Source organism: Aotus nancymaae, unplaced genomic scaffold (assembly GCF_030222135.1).
Source record: "Aotus nancymaae isolate 86718 unplaced genomic scaffold, 86718_ANA_hifiasm-v0.15.2.pri h1tg000059l, whole genome shotgun sequence".
Classification (NCBI taxonomy): domain Eukaryota; kingdom Metazoa; phylum Chordata; class Mammalia; order Primates; family Aotidae; genus Aotus; species Aotus nancymaae.
Window position 1 is genome coordinate 38049257 of NW_026988473.1, and position 27776 is coordinate 38077032.

Here is a 27776-nt window from a genome sequence, read left to right on the forward strand (position 1 = left end):
ATTCTCAGTGGCAGAAAGGTATGTGTCTATTTAATCAAGAAATATCAAGCCATTAATGTACAATTTCTAAAGGAGGAAAGTTAAATAAGAAATATATTCCTAGTTTTTATGCTGCTTGAAATTGTCATTAAAGGACTGTGACTCTTTGTGGTATTAGAGTGTATTTTAAAATTAGGGTTAAAAGTGAGTTTATACTGCTAATTCCATGTCCAAAGTCTCTATGGGCTTCTGTTCATATTTCCCTATGAAACAGTACAACAAACAAACAGACAAACAAAAAAGCCAAGACCCAATAAAAGCAACTAGGTTGTATTTTTTAACATTTTTTTTACTCAGGTATTTAGTGTATGACATAGAGTATAAATGTCATGGTTGACTTGTTCATATCTTGAGAAATACACTAAGTATATTTGTCTTGGGTGATATAAATTCAGTTCAGTAACTCATATCCTCTTGGTTATGCAGGGTAAAAACTTCAAATAATATTTAGCTCTCCCTTATACAGGTAGTATTTAGAAGTATTATTCTTTTTCCTAAAATGTCTTTGCCTTGTGGTATCATAGCATGGTGATTAAGAGTATGTTTTTGAAAAAATATGATCTCAGTTTTAGCCTTGGGTTTGCCACTTCCCAACAGTGATCATAAGCGATTTATTTAAACTCACACAATTTTAGTTTCATACTTTATAAAAGTTAAAATAATCATCATAACACCTACTCCCTGAATTTATTAACATGATTCAATAAGATAATGCATGTAAAACATTTATTGTAGAGCCTGGCACAGAATAAAAGCTTGGCACATAGGGACTGAATGAAAAGTAAATGAATGAGAGGTTGAGAAAAGTTAACAAATTGCATTTTCTTCTCTACCTTTGGCATCTGTGATCTGCACTGGCACTTATTAAAACAACAAAAGGAAGAAAAATCATACAAGTTATAATGAACCATGTGTCCTTGTGCATTATGGTGGAAAGTTACCAAGGACAAATTGCGCATGAAGAATTCATTAGTTCTCTTTCCACTAAGGGACACATTTAATGGATAAGAGTTCTACAGTTAATATAATTTTTCTGTTCTTCAAAGATATGTTGGCTACAGCACTTAACTTTAAATGCTAGTAAGTTAATGCATAACTTTAAATACTACTTTAAACAAACTTTTATAAAGACATGCTTAACAGTACTTAAGACAAAGTGAAGTCCACAAAAGACAAATTTGAAAAGTTTAGAGCTTGGAACATTAATTTTGTAAGCTTATTAATAGCTTTTAAATGACAGTGATGATACAATTCACTCAGTAAATATTTATTGGCTATCATATTACCATTAGTGATAAATATTTTTTAATATCTATTTTATGCTCCACATTATTTATTTTTGTTGAATCTTCAGAATGGCCCTCCAGGAAGAGTAATATAATCCTTTAACAGCTGAAGAACTTATGACTGGTATACATGGGACCAGAAATTTGATTGCAGTGCCTTAATCACTCCTCTACCCCTCAGTCCATAATGCAGTTCCTATTATTATTATTACACACTTGATACTGTGTGAATGATTATTAAATATATTCCCCTTTTAAAAATCTTTTAGAGTTTACACGGTAATCTTCTGTTATCAACTTTAATCTTTACCATAATTCAATAATAAATTATTCTTTCCATTATACAGATAAGTAGACACAGGCTGGAGATGGTAGATAATTTACTCAAGGACTCACATCTATTAAATGGAAAACTGAATTTAAGCTGGATTCTTCTTTATTATCAACTAAATGTAACTTTTAGAAATAAAATAATATTTTTCCTGTCAAATTGGCAAATATAAGAACACGGTAATATGCAGTGTTTGCAAAGCTGTGTGGAAATCACCACTTTCACGTATTCTGGTAGAAACATAAACCAGTAAAACCATTCTAGAGAGCCATTTGAAAGATATCTCTCTCTATGAGATGTTTATGCTCTCCTGTCTCCTTGAAGTCAGACTTGACCACATGACTTGATTTGACCAGTTAATTTCACTGTGCTTCACTACTCTCTCCTCACTGCCTTGATAACCCGCAGTGGCCGAGAGAATGACTGCTGTGACAGCTTAGTTCCAGAGTAAACAATACAGAGTAGAACCCAAGCAACCCTGATGACTCATATCACAAGCCACTGTCTTAAGAGTTTTTGAGTTGTTATCCCAGTACAACCTAACATAACAGACATTTTTCCACAGAGAATTTATCCTAAAGGAATAGTTAAGTATATTTACAAAATGTATCTAAATGTATCTTCATGATAGTGAACTTAGAGATGAAGTAAATAACTATTTATTACGTAGATAAATAAATCAGTGTACTTTTAAGTACATCTAAAACATGGAACATCTGCTATAACATTAAAAGAAATTTGAGATGATAATACATACATACAAAAAAGAAGATCAGCCTCAAGTATTATATAATCATAATTTTCTTTTTCTTTTTTCCAGAAACAATATATACCAGGGTGTTTACAGGATTATTTCTAAATGGGTTTCATTTAGCTTTAAATATTTTTTCCTATTTGCATTTTCTAATTTCTCAATAAACTCTTTAAAAATAAGAAGAACAGAATTCTTAATTATTTATAAAATCAGCAAACTAGAGTTTAAACATGAGTACATTATATGGAAATGAAAGCTATGATTAGCCAAGCTATCTACAGCCATATTTGCAGGTCTGATTACTAAAAAATGTACTCTATGACATTTTATGTCTTTTTATCATTCTGGATATTTTAAATATAGATTTTCTGCAAAAGCTATGCTACAAACACTTTATAAAGTGTCCTTAACAACATCTTTAAATTAACAATGCCACTTTACACCTTGAATTTTCCTTTGACATTTATATTTCACACTTATTTACACAGCTTTTCGAAGAATCTAGCCTTTATTATGAAGTATATTTCTCTTCCATATTACACTTTAATTGGCATACTTTTCTGATTTTTTTTGTTAAAAGATTATATATAGTATTTCCAGATTTTTTGCCCAATAATAACCTATTTGCATTCTTGTTTATGTAACCTGATTTCATAGATTAATGTTATTTTTAAAACTAATAAATTGCTACATAATTACACACACAAATAACAAGAAGAATAACACTAGTAACAAGATAATAACATTTTCCACATTTTTATCTCAAGTCCTATTCTCATTGAATTATATTATGCTGTGTCTTTAATGGTAAAACTATATATTTCCACGATGAATAAAAGAGAATCCAGGAAGACTTGGCTTTGAACACTGGAACTCTATTTTTCTTTTAGAGCCAATGATCGGACACTGCTTGGAAGGAGCCCAATCATCATAACAGCAGTTTACTCAAGTACCTCTGCAAAGCTGGAATATGATGTTCTGGCAAGTTAAGCAAATATTTTGCCCTTCTGTTTTTGCTTATCTACTGAAATAAGAAATGTGATATACTCAGAGTAGGGGTGAACTGTTAAGTCACTGTGCCCTTCAGTACTGCTCAAACTGTGGTGATCCTGAAAATAAACGAAAGACTCTGAAATTGTCCTAGTTTAGAGGAGACTCAGTTCAGAAGACATGACAACTAAATAAAATGTGATATCATGGATTGCCTCCTATAACATGAAGAGGACATCATGGAGAAAAATTATGAAATCCAAATAAAATCTCAAGTTTAGTTAATAGTAATATACCAACTTCAGTTTCTTAGTTTTGACAAATGTATCAGGGTAAAGTAAAATAGTAAAAATCGGGGAATTTGGATACAGGATGTGATAGGCAGAATAATGGCCTCTCAAGAATGTCAATGTCCTAAACTCAGGGACTGGTGAAGATGTTAAATTATCTGGCAAGGGAGAATCAAGGTAGCTGATGGAATTAAGATTGTTAATCAGCTGATCTTGTGATAGGGAGATAATCATGAGTTTGTCCAGGTAGACACAAGATTATAATAGGAGTCCTTAAATGAGGAAGAGGGAGAAATAAGAATCAGTGTCAGAGTGACACAATAGAAGAAAATCTTGACTGGGTATTGCTCGCTTTGAAGATGGAAGGGGGCCACACAGCAAGCAATGCAGAAAGCATCTAAAAGCTGGAAAAAGCAAGGATATAGCCTTTCCCCTGGAGCCTCCAGAAGGAACGGGGCCTTGGCAACACCTCAATTTTACTCAGTAAGTGCTACTTCAGACTCCTGACCTCCAGAATTGTACAGTAATAAATTCATATTGCTTTAAAACACCAAGTTTGTTACAAAAGCCAAAGAAAACTCATAATTTGTTATAAAAGCCATCAAAAACTCATATAAGAGGTACACAGGAACACTCTGTACTATATTTACAACTATTCTATAATTCCAAAATCACTACAAAAGCAAAAATTATTAAAATAAAACTTTAAGAAAAGTCAGGGTGAATTTATGGGGCTCAGTCATTCAAAGTACTGCACAGCCTAATGGAACAATGAACTCTTAAATATATTTGGATTTCCTGATCATAGGCTCTGGTTTCTTGGTCCTGCATCCTCTTCAGTCTTTGCCAAGTCTGTCACCTTAGTCAGATGCCAAGTCTAGGTGTCTAGGATTTGACATCCTTCCTGCCTCTCATGAATCTCTGACCTCTGTGTCCTCCCTAGTTGCAGCTTTGTCACCACTGTTTAGGTGCTGACAACTCAAGAGTTGCCGCCACCTCCTACAAAGTTGGGTAAAACAACCATTTTTATGTAACATATTTTAGAAAAGAGCTGAGATGTATTACCATAGCAACCACATAGAAATGGAAAATGCAGTCAATTCTTTTGTTGGGGCTACAGAGTATCAAGAAATAATGTGATCATGAAACCAGTTTGAATGGTCCTCCCTCATCAGATCCCAGTAATTATTTTCTTTCTTTCTGTCTGTCTGTCTGTCTTTCTTTCTTTCTTTTCTTTCTCTTTCTTTCTTCTTTCTTTTCTTTCTTTCTCTTTCTTCTTTCTTTTCTTTCTTTCTTTTTCTTTTTCTTTCTCCTTTGCATTCTCTCTTTTTCTTTTTCTTCTTTCTTTCTTTTTTCTTTCTTTCTCTTTCTCTCTCTCTTTCCCTCTCTCCCTCCCTCCCTCTCACTTTTCTTTCTCTTCTTTCTTTCTTTCTTTCTTTCTTTCTTTCTTTCTTTCTTTTCTCTCTCTCTCTCTTTCACTCTTTCTCAAAGTCTTGCTCTGTCGCCCAGGCTGGAGTGCAGTGGCGCAATCTTGGCTCACTGCAACCTCCGCCTACTGGGTTCAAGCAATTCTCTGTCTCCACCTCCCGAGTAGCTGGGATTACAAGCACCTACCACCACGCCTGGCTAATTTTTGTATTTTTAGTAGAGACGGCTGATCTCTAGTAGAGACGGCTGATCTCTTTAGTAGAGATGGCTGATCTCTCCTCATCTTAACCAGGCTGATTTTGAACTCCTGACTTCATGATCCACCTACCTTGGCCTCCCAAAGTGCCGGGATTACAGTCATGAGCCCCGGCGCCCAGCCCCGGTCACTACTCTGATTGTGTATGATGCTGTCAGTGTGAGACTTTTTTTCAGATGAAAGGCAGTGTTACCCTTAGAGATACAAAGAGTAATTATACTGTAGGAGTAAAAGAATGACCTTTCAGGAAGGGGACATCTGCAACCAAAGACTTTCTTTAATTTTTGTCGATGTTTATGTGTTTTTTAGTTTTTTTGTTTTGTACTTATTTTCTCAAATATGGTCATTTTATATGCCTTTAAAACATTGTCTGTCAGCAGGTTCTGGGAAGTCTTCTCTGTCTTGAGTCATTGCGTCTGCTTCCATGTATAGGTAGCTGAACTGCCATCATTAGTGAGTCATCATTTAAAAATTGTGTTTGGCTTTCATCTCTACTGAGGTATACAGCAGAATTTGCCACGTAAGGTTAGTAACCCATGCACACCTATGGAAAGTTTCTCTGTTGCATTTTGTACTTCACTCATCATAGTAAATAATTTCCAGGCATCTAATTGTCTGGTTCACTCACAACATTTTATGTACCCTGGGGACAGAAAACATGCTAATCTTAATTATTTTAGCAATGCAAGTGCCTAGTATAATGCCTGTCTTATGTGAAAGGCAGACATTTTATTTGAGACTTTTTCTGTTAATTTAGATGATTCTGTAGTGAAAAAAATCTCTCTGCAAAAAGAATGCAACTAATTGCTATAACTTCATATCTATTAGTTATTTACAGATAGTAAAAGTCATTCAGTCAATCATTAATCACACATTTATGACTCTCTTGTATGGAAATTAGATAAGGTGTGAAATTGTATAAGATGTGTATAAGTATGTGTGTAGTAAAGAAAATAACCTGAGTACATTTAACAAAATAAATCCAGGAGCAAGGCATTGTGGGTTGTTTTCTAGTTTTCCATCATAATTTGTATTGTTTTCCATGATGTTATAAGAGGTTTTTGTCAATTAAAACAATGAGACTGTTTTGAAATAACCATATGGAAGAAGAAAATAATTCTTATCTGGCATGGTCTGGAATTTGTAGCTCTTGAAGCACTGCAGTGTCGTGGAGGAAGACATCCCTCCTTCAGCATTGTCTAACTTTACCTTTTCTGGGTCAGCACAAATGAAAAAACAAAACCCACAAAAAACATTCATTTTATCTTATTATTAATGAAGAAAAATTAGAATATGCAAAAGAAAGTGTTCACGGAAAATAGACATTTTTTTCTAGATGCATTTTTACAAGGACAGGCTGTGTATGACAATGAATTGACCTTTCTTCTCCTTTCTAAAAAATCAACAGCATTCTTTAATAAGGTTTTATTTGTATTGTAAAAAAGGAAAATCAAGGTATGGAGATATAATTTGTTTTTTACCCTAAAATATTCCTTGAGGTATCCAGGATGAGAAAAAAGAAGAAATAGATTTGCACACTCCTACTTAAATCAGTTTAAATCTTAAAATAATATGTCCTTTGGCAATCACTTAATCTTACTATTGGTTTGAAGCAATAAATCTCCCAAGGCATTGGGAAAAATAAAGGAACACCATTGTACTAATGAGATTACTCTGAAAATAAAGCGGTGGATTAGTAAAATCTAATTTGGAAGTGATGAAGTATGTGTGATGTCCAAGTAATTATTCCTGCACAGTCCCCATCCGTGGGGAGCCTGGAGTTATTGGACACTGCACTATGTTAATGATGCCACTGCCTGACATTTGAGTGAATGTGCTGACCGTCTGCTGTGTTCCGTCTCCTATTGTCGATACTCACCACTGGGTCCAGCAGCTGCATTCATAATGCTACCGCAGACAGAGCCGGAGCTGAATGTGTGTGAGCACATGTGTGCCTGTTGTTCTGCTTCTTTGGCCAGTGTTTTTACCATTTTGAAATCTGGGCTGAGACAAAAGTGCTATCCAGAATACTGCTTTGTAGGATCCAAAATCCAAATTAATAACTCTGAGTTTTATTTAAACACTGAAACCAATCATGCAATTTGAGTTCTCTTTGTATTCATTGTCTTTCAAAAGTATATACCTAAACTCACAATTGGCCAAAAGCAGGCTGTCAGGCAATATCAGGTCATGCGGTAGTCAAAATATTTCCAGTAAAATGTTCTACTCCTCTGTACCTTAATAATTAAAATCTCTATGATCAGTCACCTAATGAAGTACTTTGTGTGACAGAGGCTTTTGTGTTTTAATACATATCTAATCTGACTTCAAGTTAAATGTATAAAAATTACTGAGGGAAGTTGAGTAATCACATGCAAAGTAAAAAAAAGTACAAAATACAAAAAGCCTTTTTTATATTTAATCCATCAAGGACTTGATCAAGCTGCTCATTTAAGAGGCATTTCAAAAGGCTAACATTAGGTATGGTCAGGGAGGGCTTTTCAGAGGAGGAGAGACTTGTGGATGGATTACAAAAGGAAAAGTGGAGTAGGAAGGGAGGCAGGGTTAGGAGGATGATTTCAGCAAAGGCTCCAAGGTGTACTTTATTTGTATCTTTAGAGGTAGTTCTTTTATTTCAAAAACTAAAATTTAACTTGAATTATCTTTAAGTAAAAATAAGCTATTATAAATATATTGGGATATCTCATGAAAGTCCCTTTTTGTATGTCTATTCATTCTTTCTCTAAAGATAGGCTGCTGCTGCTTTTTTGTACATAGTGAAAAACTTATCTAGGATAAATCCTGAGCATTATTTCTTAGACTTTAAACTCTATGTCCAAATGTCCTAGGGAAGGGGTTCATTGGCCCAGCTTGGGAGAGATTCCTTTCCCTAGGTCGATTTGTAATGCCAAGGGTCAGAAGCTGCTGGCCAGGCACAGTGGCTCATGCCTGTAATCCCAGCACTTTGGAGTTGGAGGCCAAAATAGACAGATCACTTAGGGTCAAGAGTTTGAGGCCATCTTGACAGAGTATGGTGAAACTCTGTCTCTACTAAAAATACAAAAATTAGCCAGGCATGGTGGCAGGTGCCTGTAATCCCAGTTACTCAGGAGGCTGAGGCAGGAGAATTGCATGAACCCAGAAGACAGAGGTTGCAGCGAGTCAAGATTGGGCTACTGCACTCCAGCCTAAGACAAAAGAGCAGGACTCTGTGTAAAAAAAAAAAAAAAAAAAAAAAAAAAAAAAAAAGGAAAAGAAAAGAAAAGAAAAGGAAAAAACCCAGCTACTTCCACTACAAACATAAATTTGGATGAAGCAGTGATTCCTGGAAATGGAGTTTGAGTAGAAAATATTATATGTCTACTATACACAATGTTTCTTTAATTGTTTATTTCTAATTTAAAAAAAAATTTTTGTATACATATATATTTTATTGCACTTTAGATTCTGGGGTACATGTGCACAACATGCAGGATTGTTGCATAGGTACATACATGGCAATGTGGTTTGCTGCCACCATCCACTGTCCCTCCCCTAGTCCCCCCCAATAGACCCCAGTGTGTGATGCTCCCCTCCCTGTGTCCATGTCTTCTCATTGTTCAACACCCACCTATGAGTGAGAATATGCAGTATTTGATTTTCTGTTCCTGAGTTAGTTTGCTGAGAATGATGGTTTCCAGATTCCTCCATGTCCCTACAAAGGACATGAACTCATCATTTTTTATGGCTGTGTAATATTCCATGGTGTATATGTGCCACATTTTCCTTGTCCAGTCTATCATCGATGGACATTTGGGTTGGTTCCAAGTCTTTGCTATTGTAAACAGTGCTGCAATGAACAAAGGTCACGGAACCCCTATAAAAAGCCACTGTTTTCTTCAGAAAGAAATTGTTCTAGATTACACCTCACACTCTCTGAAGCAAATCCTTACTCTCAGTTCTTACTAGATCTCCATAGAACCTGCAATGCTGTGTTTCACGTCCTGATTCCCTCTGAGTCCATCCTCTTTGGAGTGCTGACTGATTTGGAAAGGTCCCACCCAGTACCTTATTCCACTTCTGAAGCACAGACCCTCTGGTTATTCTGGCTTTGTGCTTTACTCCAGCCCCAGATATGGTGCCTTGGTTCCATCTATCTTGAGAGATAATCCACTGATCCATGAGTACATCAAGTCCAAATGAAAGATATCCAGGCAAAAAGATATCCAAGATTGCCAGAGTATTGGCAATAAATTCAGTGCTAAAGAATAACACAATAATTAAATGCTCAAAAAAGTGGAAAAATTGGTAACCAGGGCAGTCAAGAAAATGAAGTGAAAAGTACAGCATGGAACAGTTGAGTTAGAGATTCAAGAAATCAGATGTCCAAATGCTGTAAAGGTAGTAGGAAATCTTTTTCCCACTGAGCAGGATCTGTGCTGCAGGGAGTGGGACACCTAAAAGGCACTCACACTCTGGCATGGACATAGCTCGTTTTTTTTCCCACAGCAGTAAAAAATATGATTATCAAATGGATATTATGGATTGAGAAGACAAGAAAGGAATTCCCTTCTTCTAGAGGCAGAGAACAAGTACTATATCCTAAATATAAAAAAATGAAAAAGAACATTACAGAAAAATGGTTGATAGTGTGGTGGTTGAGTGATTGTGATGATCAATATGATAAAATTGTTGAGGAATGTATTAGAAATCCCTATTATAGAGGAGAAGCAATCGACATTTGCTGATTTACACATTGCTCTAGCTGCATTATATTCTTTATATCATTTAGTCAGCAAGTGAAATATGCAAGGTAGATATGATTCCTATTTTATAGAAGCAAAACAGAGGCTACATGAGATTAAAGAATGGGACAGTGGTTAGATATGCCAGAACAAGAATTTTGTGTTGGTTGTATCTGATTCTTAATTCTGTATACTTTCAACAACGTAATACAGAAGGCTAATTACGTTCTTATTACATCTGGGACATAGTATGGAATTTGTATCCTAATTAATCCATAGCAATCCAGTGTGTGTGCACATGTGCATGTGTGTGTGTGTGTACACGTGTATGTCTATCTAGCTCACCATTTAGGGAGAACCCTTGAGACACTTGTGTTTAAATAACAGAAGTGCAACTTTACTAATTTTGTTGTCTTTCAAAACAAGTGGCTCAGGGTGGGTTACGTGTCCAGGGAAGTCGGGGCGGGAGGCAGAGGGAGGGACTGGAAAAGTAATATGGCCTTGGTATTCATGAAGCAAGAGAAAAAATAAACAAATCCTTTGTTCCAGCCTACTTCCTTTCTCCCACTTCTCCGGTTTCCAAAGTGTAAATCCAGACAATAGATTTTAGGTTTTTCTCCTTTCTTTATAGGTTCCTTGAAAGGCACAAACAGTGGTGCAAACTACCTCATTGCATTGCCATCCTGGCCATGGAACCCCTGCCTTCCTCAGAGCCTGATTGATTTGCACATCCCAGCCAACTTTTGAGCCCTGGGCTGGTCATATAAACCCATGCTGACTGCATATTGGCAGTTAGCCTCACTTGGCAATTCCACATGAGCGAGTAAAAAAAATTTCCCACTCCTCAGAGTGAGATGAGAACTCCCCCTACACACACAAACACACAAATAAGCACTTGACTATGAGCTTTATCTTTATTTTTAACAAGTTGTACCAACTCTGAGGCTGTGGTGACGTAGTCTTCATGGATTGCCTCAGTTAAATATCAGAGCAAGACAGAAAGGAGAAATTATGACCTCCATTTCACCAACAAGGAATCCTAATTTCAACAATATTAAGTAATTTACTGAAAATCACAGAGATACTATAGTGATGTGGTTATGTCCTAAATGACCTGGAGTGCAAATGCAAGTGCCTCTTACTAGTTGTCTTACTTTGGATGAGTTGCTTAACCTTGCTAAGTCACAGGCTACTCACCAGTGAATCAGAAAAAATACTCATAACAAAGTAATACTATGCTTCTATGAGGTTGTTGTACGAATGAGATAAAACTGTACACACACACACACACACACACACACACACACACAGAGTACCTATCACCTTATTAAAGTTTCAAAAATAATAGATATTAATTTGAGGCAGAGCCAAAAGTTTAATCCAAAGCGATATTCTATTCCTCCTACCCTACTGACTTCCTCTAAATGTTAATTAGGAAGATTTTAAAGCACTGGAGTAGTTCTGCAGAAAGAGTTAGTGGCTGCTCTGCTCTCATAGGCCAGCATTAGGTTTCATCATCCTCAGGGGCCACTGTTTCTGTGTTGCCCTGCCACAGATACCCTGAATGCCCAGCATACCTCTTGGAGTCAGAATAGACAACATTAAAGAAGTCTCTCAGATGCTCCCGCTAAACATCTCATTCATGTTCCCACCCTTATCTCATTTAATCCTTACCGTATACCTGTGCCCACTTCATAATTGAAACCTCCGATAGGTTAAAAATACCTACGAGATGGCATGCTGAGATTAAGCTCTACCTCTTTCTGTGACATCACATAGCACATTGCAACATTTTCAACAAAGATCCTCATTACAAAAATCTGGAAGAATATATAGTTATTAATCCATGATCTGCTTGCAAAATATTCCAACTTATTTTACTGATGATTGTGTAGAGTATGGGGAATAAATAAGTCATCCTTTAAATTTTTATGGTGTTAGATATTCCTGTAATACTTCCAAGCCAGTAATTCCAGTGTTTAGCAGTTAAGCCTGAAGAATGTACCTTAATTAAATCAGATTCCTTGTAAATATTTCTTCCTAGTACATTGAGATGTTTGGCCAAACCAATTTTCCACACAGGGACATGCTCAAAAACACCATAAATCATCTTAGTTAGAATCTCTAAAAGCATTTGACTCTATAAATGTCTCTCAGAGCCTCTGCTTTCAAAAGTAATGGGACTTTTGGGCCAAGTGCAGTGGCTCACGCCTGTAATCACAACACTTTGGGATGCTGTAGGTGAGTGGATTGCTTGAGATCAGGAGTTTGAGAACAGCCTGAACAACAAGGTGAAACCCCGTCTCTATTAAAAATATAAAAATTAGCTGGGCATGGCTGTGGGTGCCTGTAATCCCAGCTACTCAGGAGGCTGAGGCAAGGAGAATTGCTTAAATCTGGGAGGAAGAGGTTATAGCAAGCTGAGCTCACACCACTGCACACCTTCTGAGGTGACTAAGAAATGATTAATGTTTTTACAAGTTACTTTTTAATATAGGAGATCCACATGCAAACATATAATCAGAGTGATCCATGCTGTATAGAAGTTGGTGCAATATGCTGTGAGTAAAGAGGTAAGTGAGCAATCCTGAGGGTTGGGGAGAGACGGCTAAGGAGAACTTAGTTTTCAGAACTGGCTCAGGAAGGCTATGTGAGTTCACAAGAAAAATTAGGAAAAAAAAATAGCAGATGAAAGGGTATATACAAATACTCTGAAGCATGAATGGGCATGACATATTTTAAGGAACTGAAGTATTCAAGGTGTTGCTTGAGGTCAGGAAATGGCAGGAATTGAGCGTAGAATGAAAGACGGAAGCATGTCCTACCTGAAGGAATGGCAGGACCATTAAAGAGTCTGGAGTTTCCTGTAAATAGCAGGGCCTTTAAAACCAAGGTTCTTAATCTGGATATCAGAGATTATATAAACCCTCCAAAATTGCACAAAAGAATGTGTAGAAGTGTTTGGAGTGCTGAGCAGAGAGGAAAGAGGGCTCACAGCTTTTCTCAAGTTCTTATAATCACCATTATTTAAGAAAAAGACTGATATATTCCACCTTACAGTTTCTTGGGAAGAATGGATTCAGAAAAAATTGGAGTTGAGTGTATTGCTTTAATCTCTTTAATGATGCTAGAGGGTTCCAGGTTTATGACAGGAAGTAGAAGGGATGTAGCAGTAGTGCTCTGCCAATCTCATCCCTGACTGGCTCAGGGACAAGGGGTGGGAGAAGAAGGAGCATACTTTATGGCCTTCAGAACTACTATAATTCAGCAGCCGCTGTTTGAGCCCTGTCACATTTCCTCCACCTCTTCTGTAAGTTGGCTCTTTACAGCTTGAGCAACACGCAGGCTTGTTCCCGCTTCACTCAGCCTTTTGTAGTTTCAGGTCTGGAAGCAATAAACAAAGACCAAAATCAACAACACATTTCTTAATAATATCTTTAACTATTAGCTCTGCTCTCTTTCAGTTAATTATCAAAACATCTGCACTCAGTTCATGCTGGAGAATATAACCTATAATTCTTTGTTTACCAGTTATAATCAAGTCTGTAGGAAATAATATTTCTAGATTAGCTTTTTCATATTCCATTCATTTTTTTCTCTTTGCATCATTCACACTTCGTTCTTAAATGAACAAAAATATATCAGAAAGATGAATACCTGGACAACATTGTTTTGACTCCTTTTAATGAAACTGCTTTTATTAAGTTATAATTGATATGAAAAAGATTAAACTTCATTGAGGAATATTAAAAATCAGTTTTAATATTGATTATAGGACAATGACTGGAGATGTTGATCACTGTAATCTCACAGAGAACTCTGTTACAGAAACCCCTCAATGTGCTGTTCCAGGAGAAATTTTTATCAGATCTCATTATTGTGTAAAATATACTGCTAAGCAACTAGGAAGTTTATACGATATGTCTATAGTAAATTTTGAAATTTGCTTTGTTTAAGTTTTCGCTTTGGCTGCTAGGAAATTTAGAGTCAAATATATGACTTATCTCTAGCAATGATGAAGGATTGCATGCTATACATTTTGGGAACAATGCTTTTTCAATTCCTTACTTTAGTTTTATTGTTACTTCTCTCTCTCTCTCCCTATATAGATATAGATATAGATATAGACAGATAGATAGGCAGATAGATAGACAGATAGATAGACACAGATAGATAGATAGATAGATAGACAGATAGATAGATAAATAGATTTTGCCTCATATCTGTGTTACCCAGTGGCATTACATGCATTTGTGTAAATTGGTATTTTGGATCAGGTTAAGTGTTATCAATGTATACAAGAAATACATAATTTTTAGAATTATATATTGCTTTACATTTATGAACTGAATATGAACTAAATAAAACTCTAGGCCTCAGACCTGTGTATTGTGTTTCATCTTTAAATTTGAAATATCTTTCCTCTGCACTCACTCCACAGAGGTGTCTGTCACAGTTCAGTGAAGCACCCAGAGGTCACTACAAGTGACCTGTGAATTTACATCCCCATAAATAATCATTCACAAGCAGGCTATGGCCCCAGTGCTCACCCAAACAGAGAGAAACCTTGCATGGGTTAAATTAACTAGCCAGGAGAACATGTGAGCTGAACATATGGTGAAGTGTTTTGAGGTTTAGAAAAGCAAGTTTCTGGTACAAACAAGAGTCTGGCCTCTGAGACCCCACCGTCAGCATGAAAAAAAGATCTCCTTATTTACCAGAGTGAAAAGAAAGGGGTGCTTTCAATTACTTCAACTTCTTAGTTCTACACAATGAAACAGGAGGAGAAACTGCACATTAATGGAGAGGAAAACTAGTTTAAGTTCCTCAGGGAAGTCAGGCAAGGCAGTAGAAGGTGCGTAAAAAGTAGTTTGCAGCTCTGATTGAAAGTGAAAAGAGAAGAAATCGGAAGTGAAATCCCACAAATTAAAATTAAAATTGCAATTCCCTTGAGCTCTCTGATCCTCACATCCCCAGACCATCCCCCACACTATTCTAATTGTACCACTTCAAACCTAATGAGTTGGGTTTGGGAAGTACCGAGGTCTGTAAATGAAACTGTTTATCATTGTAACACTCTTATTAGATATTTGATTGAGCACTTGTTTTTAAGGCTTACAAATACAACATAGAAATCAGTCATTGGAGGCATCGTCACCTGTGTTTAGAAAAATGAAAAAAAAAAACACTTAGCCTAAGAAACAGTGAATTGTTAAAGACATTGTTTGGTTGACTCCTTAATTTACTCTTAGGGAGATTTGAAGCTGGAATTTTAATTCCCATTGTACTCATTGGGACTGGCATTTTAGAATGGTTGTTGGTTGGCTTCAACGTGTGAGAAATAAGAGCAGTCTCCTCTTGCAGCTGAGTAGTTAGGCAAATATCTTATTTTCTCTATGTAACCCTTTAATTACATGTAAAATGAAGTTTATAACATTATCTATGTCATAGACTTATCATTACAATTAAATGTTATAACATGAAAAAGTGCTTAGGTCAGCGTCTAGCACATGGTAAATGCTTCACAAGTAGAAGCTGTTATTATTCTTGCAGTTGTGCCCAACCTTCTGGAGTTAGAATAGCAAATCAACATTTGTTTGACAGCATAGCATTATTCCCCATCATTCTTAAATACATAATTAAAGAAACACAAAATTTAAAAAATGCAATGACCATAATCTGGGCAAAGATTTAAACATTTGCTAGTTCTCAGTATTAGCAAAAGTAAAGATGCTTTCAATAATTTTCAATAATTATAGTTGGAAGGGCTTTTTGAGCCCTTTTTTTTTGTTGTGCAATTAGCAGTATCTGTCAAACTATTAAATGTTCATATACCTGAATGCAGGAATTCCACTTCGAGGAGTATTACTCACAGCAATGTTTATAGTTGCAAAAAAATTTGGACATGACTTAAATGTTTATACATGTGATAAGAGTTAAATAAATTATAGTACATCCATACAATGGAATTTTAGCTAGTTGTTAAAAAGTAGGGTAGATCTTTACAATATATTGATTATGAAAAAATAACCAAAATAAAGAATTGTCAACAGAAACTTATAAAACAATATGTATAAATGCATGAATTACATTAAAACTTCCTATAATGTATGTGTATGTAAATTACTCAAACCATCATGTTAACAGGTTAAAAAGTAAAAACTACTTGATAGTCTTAACAGGTTCAGAAAAAACATCTAATAAAACTCAATGCCCATTGATAACAAAAAAATTACCTCTCAGAAAGCTAGGAGTAGGCTGGGAGTGGTGGCTCATGCTTGTAATCCCAGCACTTTGGGAGGGCAAGGTGGGCAGATAGCTTGAGGCCAGGAGTTCAAGACCATCCTGGCTAACATAGCAAAACCTGGTCTCTACTAAAAATACAAAAAAATAGCAGGGTGTGGTAGTGCACACCTGTAATCCCAACTACTTAAAAGGTTGAGGCACGAGAATCACTTGAGCCTGGGAGGCAGAGGTTGCAGTGAGCTGAGATTGCCTGGCTGCCCTCCAGCCTGGGCAACTGAACAAGACTGTCTCAAAAACAAAAAACAAAACAAAGCTAGGAATAAAAATAATACTTTCTCAATCAGATAATAGATCTCTATGAAAAACCTGTAGCTAGTATCATAATTAATGGTAAAAGACTAAATATTTTTCCCCTAAGATTAGAAACAATACAAGAATGTCCTCTCACTATACTTTTATAATGCACCATATTGGAAGTCTTAGACAGGACAAAAGGAAGACATAAGATTGTATTATATCCAGTTAATATTGATGTTGATACAGAGAACTCTATTTGACTTACAAAAATGTTACTAGAATTAATAAGTACATTAATGTTATTGAATATAAAGTATATATAATAAATGGATTGTATTTCTATTAACAAGAAATAGAAATTCACCCTTAAAGCAATAGCATTTACAACAACATCAAAATTACTAAATATTAGGGAATAAAGTTAACAAAATATATGCAAAAGCTGTGCACTAAAATTACAAAATATTTCTGAGAGAAATTGGAGAAAACCTAAATAAATAGAGAGACTGGAAGAGTCAACATCAAAATGTTAGTTTTCTACAAGGTAATCCACAATTCACAGTAAAAACTCTGTAAGCATTTTTTAATGGTAGAATTGATGAGCTAAATGTAAAGTTTATTTTTAAAATGTAAAGGACCTAGAGTAAAAAAATGGGTTAGAAAAAAATTAAAGTTTACAGACTTTTACTACTAAATTTCAGCACTTAATATAAAACTCCAATAATTAAAACAGTGTGGTATAAATGTAAAAATATACCTACGTGGAACAGAATAGAGGTCCCAGAAACAGGCTCCTTCTTGTCAATTGATGTTCAATGAAGTCACCAAAGCAACCAGAAATATAATCTTTTGAACAAATTATACTGGACTAATTAGATAATCATACACAATAAATTAACCTCCAACCTTACCACATACTACACACAAATTTAATTTGAAATGAATAAAAAAAACTAAAGGTAATAGTCACACATATAAAACTTCCAGGAAAAAAAAAAATAGAAGAAAATCAGTGTGACTCTGGGTTGAGGAAAGTTAGGTAGGACACAAAAAGCAATAGATAACAAAGAAAAAGTGATAGAGCTCATTAAAATTAAAGATAAATTTTGCTCTTCAAAAGATACTGTAGTGAGAATCAAAAGGCCAGCTACAGCCTGAGAGTAATATTTGTCAAACATGTATCTGACAAAGAACTTTGTTTCTGAACCAAACGCCGCATGTTCTCACTTATAAGTGGGAGCTGGACAAGGAGAACACATGGACACAGGGAGGGGAACAACACACGCTGAAGCCTGTATGGGGAGGGCAGGGGCTGCGGAAAGCAACAGGAAAAATAGGTAATGCATGCAGGGCTTAATACCTAGGTGATGGATTGACAGGTGCAGCAAACCACCATGGTACACGTTTACCAATGTAAGAAACCTGCACATCCTGGAACTTAAAAGAAAAGGAAAAAAAAGAATTTGTTTCCAGAATATAGAAAGAACACTTATAAATAAATAACAAGAGTAAAAATAGCCCAATTAAAAATGGAAAAATAATTTAAAGAAATGTTTTACCAAGAAGATATAAGAATAACAAGTATGCAAATAAAAAGATGTTCAAAGACATTAGTTGTTAGATAAATACAAATTAAAATCACCACATGACGTACAACTACATAGCTACTAAAATAGTTAAAATTAAAAAGATTAACAATGGCAGGTATGGCAAGGACATAGACACTAGCAGTGTATGAGATAATGTATGAAATTGCATCTAGTGGGATGCAGTTTGGTGAACAACAGTTTGGCAGTTTCTCATTGACATAGGTTTGCCACATAAACCAGCAATTCCACATCTAGGTGTTTACCAGGAGAAATGAAAACACATATTTACACAAAGATTTATGCTTGAGTGTTCATAGTAGATTTATCTAAATAGCCTAAAATTGAGCACCATCCAAATGTCCATCAGCTGGTGAGCAGATAAATCATGGTGTATTCAGACAATGGAATAATATTTGGCAATTAAAAGAAGTGAACTATTAATACATGCAACAATTGGATGAACCACAACTGCATTTTGCTAGGTGGGGAAGAAAAAGCCAGCCACAAAAGATCACAAGCTGTATAGTTTCATTTATTTGAATTGTTAGAAAAGGTAAAACCATTAGAGATAGCACATCAGTGGCAGGAGATCTAAGAAGGAGCTTGATTGTAAAGAAATATAAAAGAAACTTTTAGACTAATATAAATATAACTGTGTCAGTAACTACATTAATACACACACCAAAACTCAATGAAATGTAACAAAATTGGTGAATTTTGCTCTATGTAGATTATACTTCAATAAAGTTAATATAAAAGAAAATTGATGTTTTAGTGGTGAAAAGATAATCAAAATATAGAATTTAGTGTCAAGATCATTATGAACTAATAAGTATAAAATGATCCATTTACTTATAAAAAACTATATGCATATGCATGTGCCTTTCTGGAATATAAACAAGCAACGAGTAGTTACTTCTGGGGCAAAGTACGAGAGTTTGAGGGTGGAGAAAGGGACCTTTAACATTTAATTATCTCATTCTCTTCTGTACTATTTTAATTCCATTTTACCATGAATTCACCTTCTTTAATTATAAAAATTTAAATGAATAAAAAGTGAAAAATAAAGGACCGGTTTGGATACTAAGACCATATTTTCTTAAATAAACAGTTAGGGCATAGGGATTCAGTAGAGGATGTGAAGTAGATATTGTCTCCACAGAAAGTTTGGTAATCATAAGAATAAATTATATTTATTTTCATAAAAATGAATTATGATTTCTATAATTTAGAAATTCTTGGCACAGCTGGAAGCATTCTTGGGTGCTACAAAAGCAATAATGGTGATGATTGATTTATGACAAATCAAGCATTTACCAAAATGATGCCCATTAATTTTTGGCTTAATATACCAGTAACCCATCATTTTTGAATAGAGACTAATTCAGAAATAAAAAGAAAAATATTCATAATATTATTTTTGTTCAAAATCAGCAAATTAAATTATTTTATTAGATACTATGAGGAAAATTGATTTTTTTGCAACCCCTCTCTATAATGTATTAATGACATTATTTTTAGTCTCTAAAATGCTAAAGCCTGGATATATTTCAAGTGATGATATATAGGCATCTTTCTTACCTTTTTAGTTAGACGCAGATAGGGCAAAGCTAGGCAGGCCACTAATAACCAGGTAGAGAATCTGAGGTGGTCATCATTTCTTACATATGTTTTGTCTAGGAAGGCAGAGATTTTTGTTCCATTCAATACTGTATCCCCATAGACTAGAACAGTGCCTGACACATATGGACCAATTCAATAATTTATTTGTTGAATGCTTGAAGTACCTAAAAATATGGTTTGTGTAATTGATGACTGAATAAGGTCAGTAAAGAAATTTTTTCAGGTTATTTGATTCAACAAGTGATAATTACATTCTACTTAAGGATAACACTGTGCAAAGCACCCTGGTGGGTAGAAGTGCTTTTTGGCTTTAAAGAAGGTTTGGCACAGAGGAAGAGCTAATGTTTGTTAAATATGCATTATGTGCCAGTGTCATAGTGGACACATTACTAGTAATCCTTACACGCCTCCTGGAAAATCAGTGAGACTCAGATAATCGGAATGATTTGTTAATGTTCACATTGTTGGGAAGTAGTCAAACCCCTGTTCACATTCCAGTTGGTTTGGATATTACCATTTGCTTTCTATTATTCCAAATATTTGGTCAGGATATAATAAAGCAACTAAGAAGTGCAAAAGCAATGTATAATCAAAGGATAAAATGGAGGAATCAAAAATAGTATGTGAGAATCACTGCAGGCTGGAAAAGTTGAAGGTCATTATTTATTTATTTATTTATTTATTTATTTATTTATTTATTTAGTAAGAAGACAGAATTTAGCTACACCTCAAAAAAACATGCTAATGTACTAATGCAGATTCTTCTGAGAGCCATGAGGAAACAAATGCAGATTTCTGACTTGATGTGTGGCCTGATGATGGTGATGTTTTGGGAGGTTCATCTCAGAGCCACAAGACAAGCAGTAAGGAAAAACGAAGCCCTTTGGATTCCCAAGAATCTAGGGAATATTTCATTTTAGTTACCGATGTGTAGTAAATTGGAATACTAATGAGTACAAGTTTTATTGTGGATTGCTACTGTATTCTGCAATAACTAAAACATAGATAATCAAAACAATCAGAACAGAGTAGCTAATCACCACCTATACCATAGAAGTCTGACATATAAAAGTGAGGTTTTAAGAAAAGGAAGTGCTGTCCTCATATCCTCTTGGAATTAGAACCCCAAAAACATACTTGTCTCTCTGAATATCCCTATGGAACATTCCTGTGGAACATACTTTAAAAACCATTAATATACAATAAAAAATCATTTGACTGTATCTCTCTGGAGGCCTCTGTTGGTTTGCTCAGGAGCCTAAGATAAAGTTCAGATTTCTAGGTCTTTGGTTTTCAAGTTCTTTGGCTTCACTTTAATAAGAAGTTGTACTATAATTTTGATTATAGCTGATAACATTCTGTTGTGAGATATTCTAATCATCTCATTAAAGATGTGACCTCCAAATTACCGTTTCCAAGAGAATATTCCATGACCAAGTAAATATTAAAAACACAAAACACAAAGTTCAGCAAGAGATGTTAGAGGCCTTAATAGGGCAATAGTCATTGATAATTTCCCAAAAAGTATATATATTATAGTGTTTTCCACTTTTGTTTGATAATTGAATCTTTCATTGGCCACTAAGTTGAAGAACTAGACTTTTTCAAATGTATTTTAGTAAATACTGTTTTAAATGTAAGTTTTAAACGTTGGAGAAATTAAAAAGTAGAAAACAATTAGTTAAGGTAATAAATTATTCTCTGCCCTTTGTGGTCATAGCTCTTATTCCTTTGTAATCCAGATATAGTGGAAGAGCACAGGTTTTGTTATCAAATAAATCTGGGTTTTATTCTTGTTTTCTAGTGTGTGTGTGTGTGTGTGTGTGTGTGTGTGTGTGTGTATCTGTGTGTATGTATTATGCATGCATGCAAAAACAATTAAAATTACCCATAATTTTGTTTTGCTTATTTTTGGCGTGACTTTTAATAAATTTAAAATCTTTTAGGAATGATTGTTCCATAGTGGAACAAAGGTCCATACCCTGGTTATACAATGTTAAAATTAAACTTACTGTGCCTTCCTCCTTGATAACTGGCATTTTTGGCACAATTTCAATGGCAACAGTATGCCTAAAAGAGAGGGATCTAATTAAAGTGAGAAGACCAGAATTCTGTTCTTTTGAAACTCTGGGCTCTTCCTCGTTTTTACCAGAGGAATAATTTCCACAGACCTCAAAGAGAGGAGAAATCTGGATAATTCGAATACAAATTGTCTTTTCTGATGGTCATGGCTCTAGATAATTAGTAACTCAATAGGAAATTCATTAGTTTGGGCTCAAGGCCCAATTCCCAGAAACATTTTATTTTTACCTTCACACCTTTGAGGAAATTCTTCTTTTAGGTGTCTGGGTTTTGGATCTGAGTGAAACTGTCATATCTTAATTATATTCAAAGCTACCCTCTTGACTTCTATTTCAGCTGTGGCATTAGCCTTCGCACTTGGATTGGCTTGAATTCTCTCTGGCCTGAGAGTGAGAATTTCATGTTTTCTTTTCATCTGCAGACATCTGTATTCTGTTTAACTCAGGATTGTAAAACTCACAGAGCAGGAAGAGCTTGAGCACATTGTGATCACTGTGGGACTTGATCCTTTCAGGCCAAAAGCTGCAAAAATCCTTTTACCAGCACCCCAAAGAAATAGTTTCACACCAACGACCAAGGATAGAGAACATCAACTTATTATAATTATGATTTTAGAAACCTTTCTCTTTTACTATAGGGTATCCATCATTACTCACTTTGTCCTCACCAGCTGTATTAAATTAATCATTAGAAGAAAATATATGTATAATTTAGAGAACTAGCTAACCTCCCTTGGTGCTGTGGAGACACAAACACATTATTTATTTATATGTCAGATGTATTTACTAAGTGCATTCTTGTGAATGAGAAGAAATCATGGCCCCATAATCTGTACAGAATTTTATAATTCTTAGGGTACATTTTTATTCATTACATCTCTTGATTTTTATTGCAATTCGATGAGGAATGAAACGGGTATTATAGGTGAAAAATATGAAACCCAGAGATTTAAAGACTTGCTAAGGTTACATATAAGTGGATGAATTAAGACTAAAATACAAGTTTTTTTTTTTTTTTTTGCATTTTCTTAGCTATTTGCAGTTGTAGGTCTACAGCTTTATGTTGTCTCTTAAAAATATGGCCACTAACTTTGAGAAAATAATTTAAATAAAGAAAAATGACAAATTAAAAAAAATAAAAACAAGAGATATCATAACATTTCATTTTAGTTATATTAATGTGTGTTTTCACTTCATTACTGGACTTGTATTTCGCATTTCTGCCCAAGAATTTTGTCATTAGATTGGGCATTTGACATCTTCAGTAATCCCTTCCCTATAGAAACCATTAGAAATATTTTTTTAGACTGGGTTAATAAATAATAATAATATTCCAACATAAACAGAAATTACTGCTGTTTTTCAAGCTGATCACATTCCAACTGGAGCTATTTGTTGAATTCATTTGATAAACTAATCGGTGACCTGGATAATGGCCATATGGAAATATTATGTTTTTCAATAAATAACAGAAGAATCTAGGGACAAACCAGTTATGTGTCTACCTTGGAAAAGAAAGACTCTAGAGAACATAAGTATCATCTAAATTTTTGAATGTGCACCATGTTTAAGAAAGTACAGATTTAGTCACATGTTTTCTATGTTTGCAAAACAGGGATAAATAACATTTTGAGTGTTGTCAGAAAAGAAAGGAAATATAATATTTGTATATGTTAATATCCATGCTATTTATCAAAATTATTCTCTATAGAAAATATCTTATATTTTGCAAAGCTCTTGGATTGTTCAATATTGATTGCAACTTTAGGGCTTTTATTAATAATTTGAAATTTTACTTTATTTTTCAACCTTAAGTTTCATTTTCATGAAAAGATACTATCAGAAATGCAAAGTGTACTTTTCTATAAATAACCTGGTGTCCAAAAGAAGATATTTGTAATTTCAGTTTGGAATCAGGGAGCTGGGACTACTTAGCAAGTGGCTCAAGTGTAATGAAATATAAAATATTCTCTGTTGCCTTGATATTTTCCAGTGGGTCAACAGCACTCCTCACAATGGATTCTGAAAGTCCAGCTGACTTTTGCAATCTTAAAAGTGAGTAATTTACTACAGCAAAATTCGTTGCTAAAGAGAACTGGCAGGTAAATCCTGCAATTGAAAGCCTGAGCATTTCTGGATTTCCAGTGGAGATAAAAAAAGCTCAGGGGACAATATGCATGAGGGATTTTGTGCTTGTATCTAAGAAATGTAAAAGTAACTGGGTGAAAGTGATTTGGAAAAGAATAAGATAGAAATGAAGGACATGATAGAGATGTGATGATATCCAGGGGCTTTTACAGTATTACTCTTGGTCAGTATTACTTCACAGGACCTCAGATACATAATGAGTGAATGCATACACAAATGAGTGAATGAATAAAGTTATGCCTTCTCAAGTATTCATTTGAAGGAAACTTTAAAGAAAAGGGATAAGACAGAGAGATTTTATGACCAGTTGAGTGCAACATTATTTGGCCACTTTAAGGGTTTTACAGCTTTAGGGAGCATATACAGACTTTTAGTTAAGACAGGGCTATTCTAGGCCAAAGGTGGTAATGCTGGATATTGCAGGGCACTGTCTGTTGGCAGGGAGTGACCAGCAGATATGATAGATCAAAAATGAATGGATGGAAAGTGAGCAAAACTAGAAGACGTGAATAAATGCCAGAATTATTTATCTATCATGAACAATTTCTTTCTCTACGTAAAGTCCATCCAAAGCTTTTTTCAGCCTTCCATTTAAGCTTCATGTCCTACAGCTTTCTCTTGCTGCAGTCTATTTACCCTAGATTATTTGCTTTTTCCCCGAACAACGTATACACGTAAATGCTATTCCTTTTGTCTGAAATGTACTAATGTATTTTTTTTTTTTTTTAGACAGGGTCTCACTCTCTTGCCCAGGTGGGAGTGCTGCACTGGTGCCATCTTGGTTCACTGCAACCTACACCACCTGGGTTCAAGCAATTCTCCTGCCTCAGCCTCCAGAGTAGCTGGGATTATAGGCGCCCACCACCACACCTGGCTAATTTTTGTATTTTTAGTAGAGATGGGATGTTGCCATCTTGTCCAGGCTGGTTTCAAACTCCTAACCTCAAGTGATCTACCTGTCTTGGCCTCCCAAAGTGTTGGGATTACAGGTGTGAGCCACTGTGCCCGGCCAAAATGTACTTCTTATCCTCCTCTTTTCATTTCTGAAAGTGCTCATTCTTTAGGATACAATTCAAACGTATTGTTCCATGCTAATCCTTGTGTCATTTCTGCTCCCCATCCTCCAGCAGAAATAATTTTGCTTGTCTCCAATAGAGTTCCCACTGTAATGTTACGATACTAACCATAATTTCATAATTAGATATTCACATCCTCTCCTACTAGATTAACAATTATTTGAGAGCCTTTGTACCACACTAATGCTGAAAATTCTAGGACCTACCATAGTCCTTAGCATATAACAAATCTGGTAGATAAATGAATAGACAGTTTGAAGACTGGATGATGAATACGCACTTTGAATGACACTTATGCATCCCCTAGTTTATTCGTTCAATCATGCATGCATTTAGATGGCCAAAAATAAACAAATATATTGAATAACTCCTATGATATTACCTAGAAATATTATTTCCATCATGGGCCAAAAGGATTGACTTTTGCACACTTTTACCCTCCTCCAGACCATTCCTGACATTGTGAGCTGTTCAGTCTCCCAGTGCATAATAACTAATAGCTTGCCCCCATGCTCTCTTTACCCTGGTGACTTGCTGCTGCATAGCTGGTAGCTGAGTTCTCTAGGGAACCTGCTCCCAGATTTGATTTGTGCCTGAGCGAAACCCTGGTAGCCATTTGGAGGTAAGGTCAATAGTTCTGCAAGGATTTCTGCTCTTTGATACTGTGGAGTGCCAACTTGTGAGCAATGTGGCAAACTGGATCTAATAGCAGTTAATGAAGCTGGTCCACATTTTCTTGGCAGGCACCTTAGTCCCTGTTCTTCATATATTAACTAAGATGCCTCCTGCTAGCTTAGTGTGGTGCAGAGGAGAGGGCAAGGCCTGCCAGATGTGAAAATGCAGGGGCAGAGTGAATTGGTACAAAGCACCCTGTGAGTGCACTTCATATTAATGGAAACGTGTTTCAATCAGTCACCACAATAACTCTCTGCAATAGGGATTATGATACTACTTTTATAGAAAGAGAAAATGAGTTACTGAGATACTGAGTAACTTAAGTTAGAGCCACAGCTAGTAAGTGATACAGTCAGGATTGAAGGCCAGACCTAGCTGATTTCAAGGTTCAAATGTACATTGTTTTTCTGTACAATCAGGTACCATTCCAGGAAGGTTAATTTCAACTCAGTACAAAACAAGACTTTCTAAAAAATAGAGCTATCAAATGAATAAATGTCTTCAAAACTCAGTGAACTCATTAAGCAGAATTCAACAAGAGGTCAAAAGAACATAACAGAATAAAACTGTCAAAGAAGCTGGAAAATGAATTCCTCTGTTGGAATGTTGGTTTATACATTCCCCTTTTTGTCTAAGATTCCGTGATTGCATAGCAATTATAGGCAGAGAAACACACACACATAGAAAGTCCTCATGGTAATGTGTAAAAGATTAACATACATAAAACTCTGCATGCCAAAATGCAATTGCAGATGAAATGAATAATAGTATCTGGTATTAATTGAACCTCTACATTACACTCTCCTTTTTACTAGAAGATGTGACTAACACATTTTATGCATTATCTTATTAAAGGGACACAATAGTAGTAGCTACCATACAGGAATTTTATACAGATTAAATTAATACATGTAAATGGCTTAGAACAATGCCTGACATATAGTAAGTGTTAAATGTTATCGTTATTACTATTAAATGTTAAATTACTATCAAATGTTTAACTATTACTATTACTAAAAACTAATAAATGTTTATTACTATTACTATTAAGTATTACTATTAAATGTTAAATTACTATGAAGTGTTAAATGTTATAATTATCACTATTATTCCTTGCAGCAAAGAATAGTAATAGAATATTAATATGTCACATGTTTTGGTAGAATGCAAATTCAGTAAGAAAGGAGAGGAGAAAGGAGCAAGCAAGTTGTCTCACTATTTATTATGATGTGAATAAAGGCAAGCTGGTATTTAAAAGCATTATGTATTATAACCCAGAGTAAATATTTGGGCAAGTTTCTTAATCTTGCAAAGGCTTAATTTCCTTACCCCTAAAAAGGAAATGATTACAGTACCTACTTCATAGGGTTGTTTTGAAGATCATATAGTATCATGCAACCAAAACACAAAATTTGGTGCTTTGAAAACAGACGTCTTTAGAAAAATCTCCAAATACATAAAATAATGTAAATTCACGAGTTGGCATAAAATAGCTCCAGAATTATTTTTCTTTCTGTTCTCCCCATTTACTTTCCCCTAGACAGTTCCACTGAATCTAATAGGGCTTATCAATGCCCGGTGCAGTGGCTCAAGCCTGTAAGCCCAACACTTTAAGAGGCCGAGGTGGGAGGGTTGCTTGAGCCCAGGAGTTCAAGACAGCCTGGGCAACATAGGGTGATCCCCAAATCTAGAAATAATAATAATAAATTAGCCTGGTGTGGTGGTGCTGGCTTGTAGTCCCAGTTAGTCGGGAGGGTGAGTTGGGAAGATTATTTGAGCCCATAAGGTGGAGGCTGCAGTGAGTGATGGTCATGCCACTGTGCCTGAACCTGGGTGGCAGAGCAAGACCAAGAAAGGAAGAAAGAGAAAGAAGAAAGAAAGAAAGAGAAAGAAAGAAAGGAGGGAGGGAGGGAAGGAGGAAAGAAAGAGTGGAAGGAAGAAAG

At 35.2% G+C, this 27776-nt stretch overlaps 1 long non-coding RNA gene across 1 annotated transcript in view; it reads right to left on the reverse strand.

The window, feature by feature from the left end:
• Positions 1 to 13206: 13206 nt before the first annotated feature.
• LOC105720171 (uncharacterized) overlaps positions 13207 to 27776 on the reverse strand; it is a 35669-nt gene continuing 21099 nt past the window's right edge. The window contains exons 3-4 of the long non-coding RNA XR_001108086.2: positions 18002 to 18078; positions 13207 to 13482 (exon numbers count right to left, since the gene is read on the reverse strand). This is a non-coding gene — a long non-coding RNA (uncharacterized LOC105720171). The remainder of the gene's footprint in view (positions 13483 to 18001; positions 18079 to 27776) is intronic.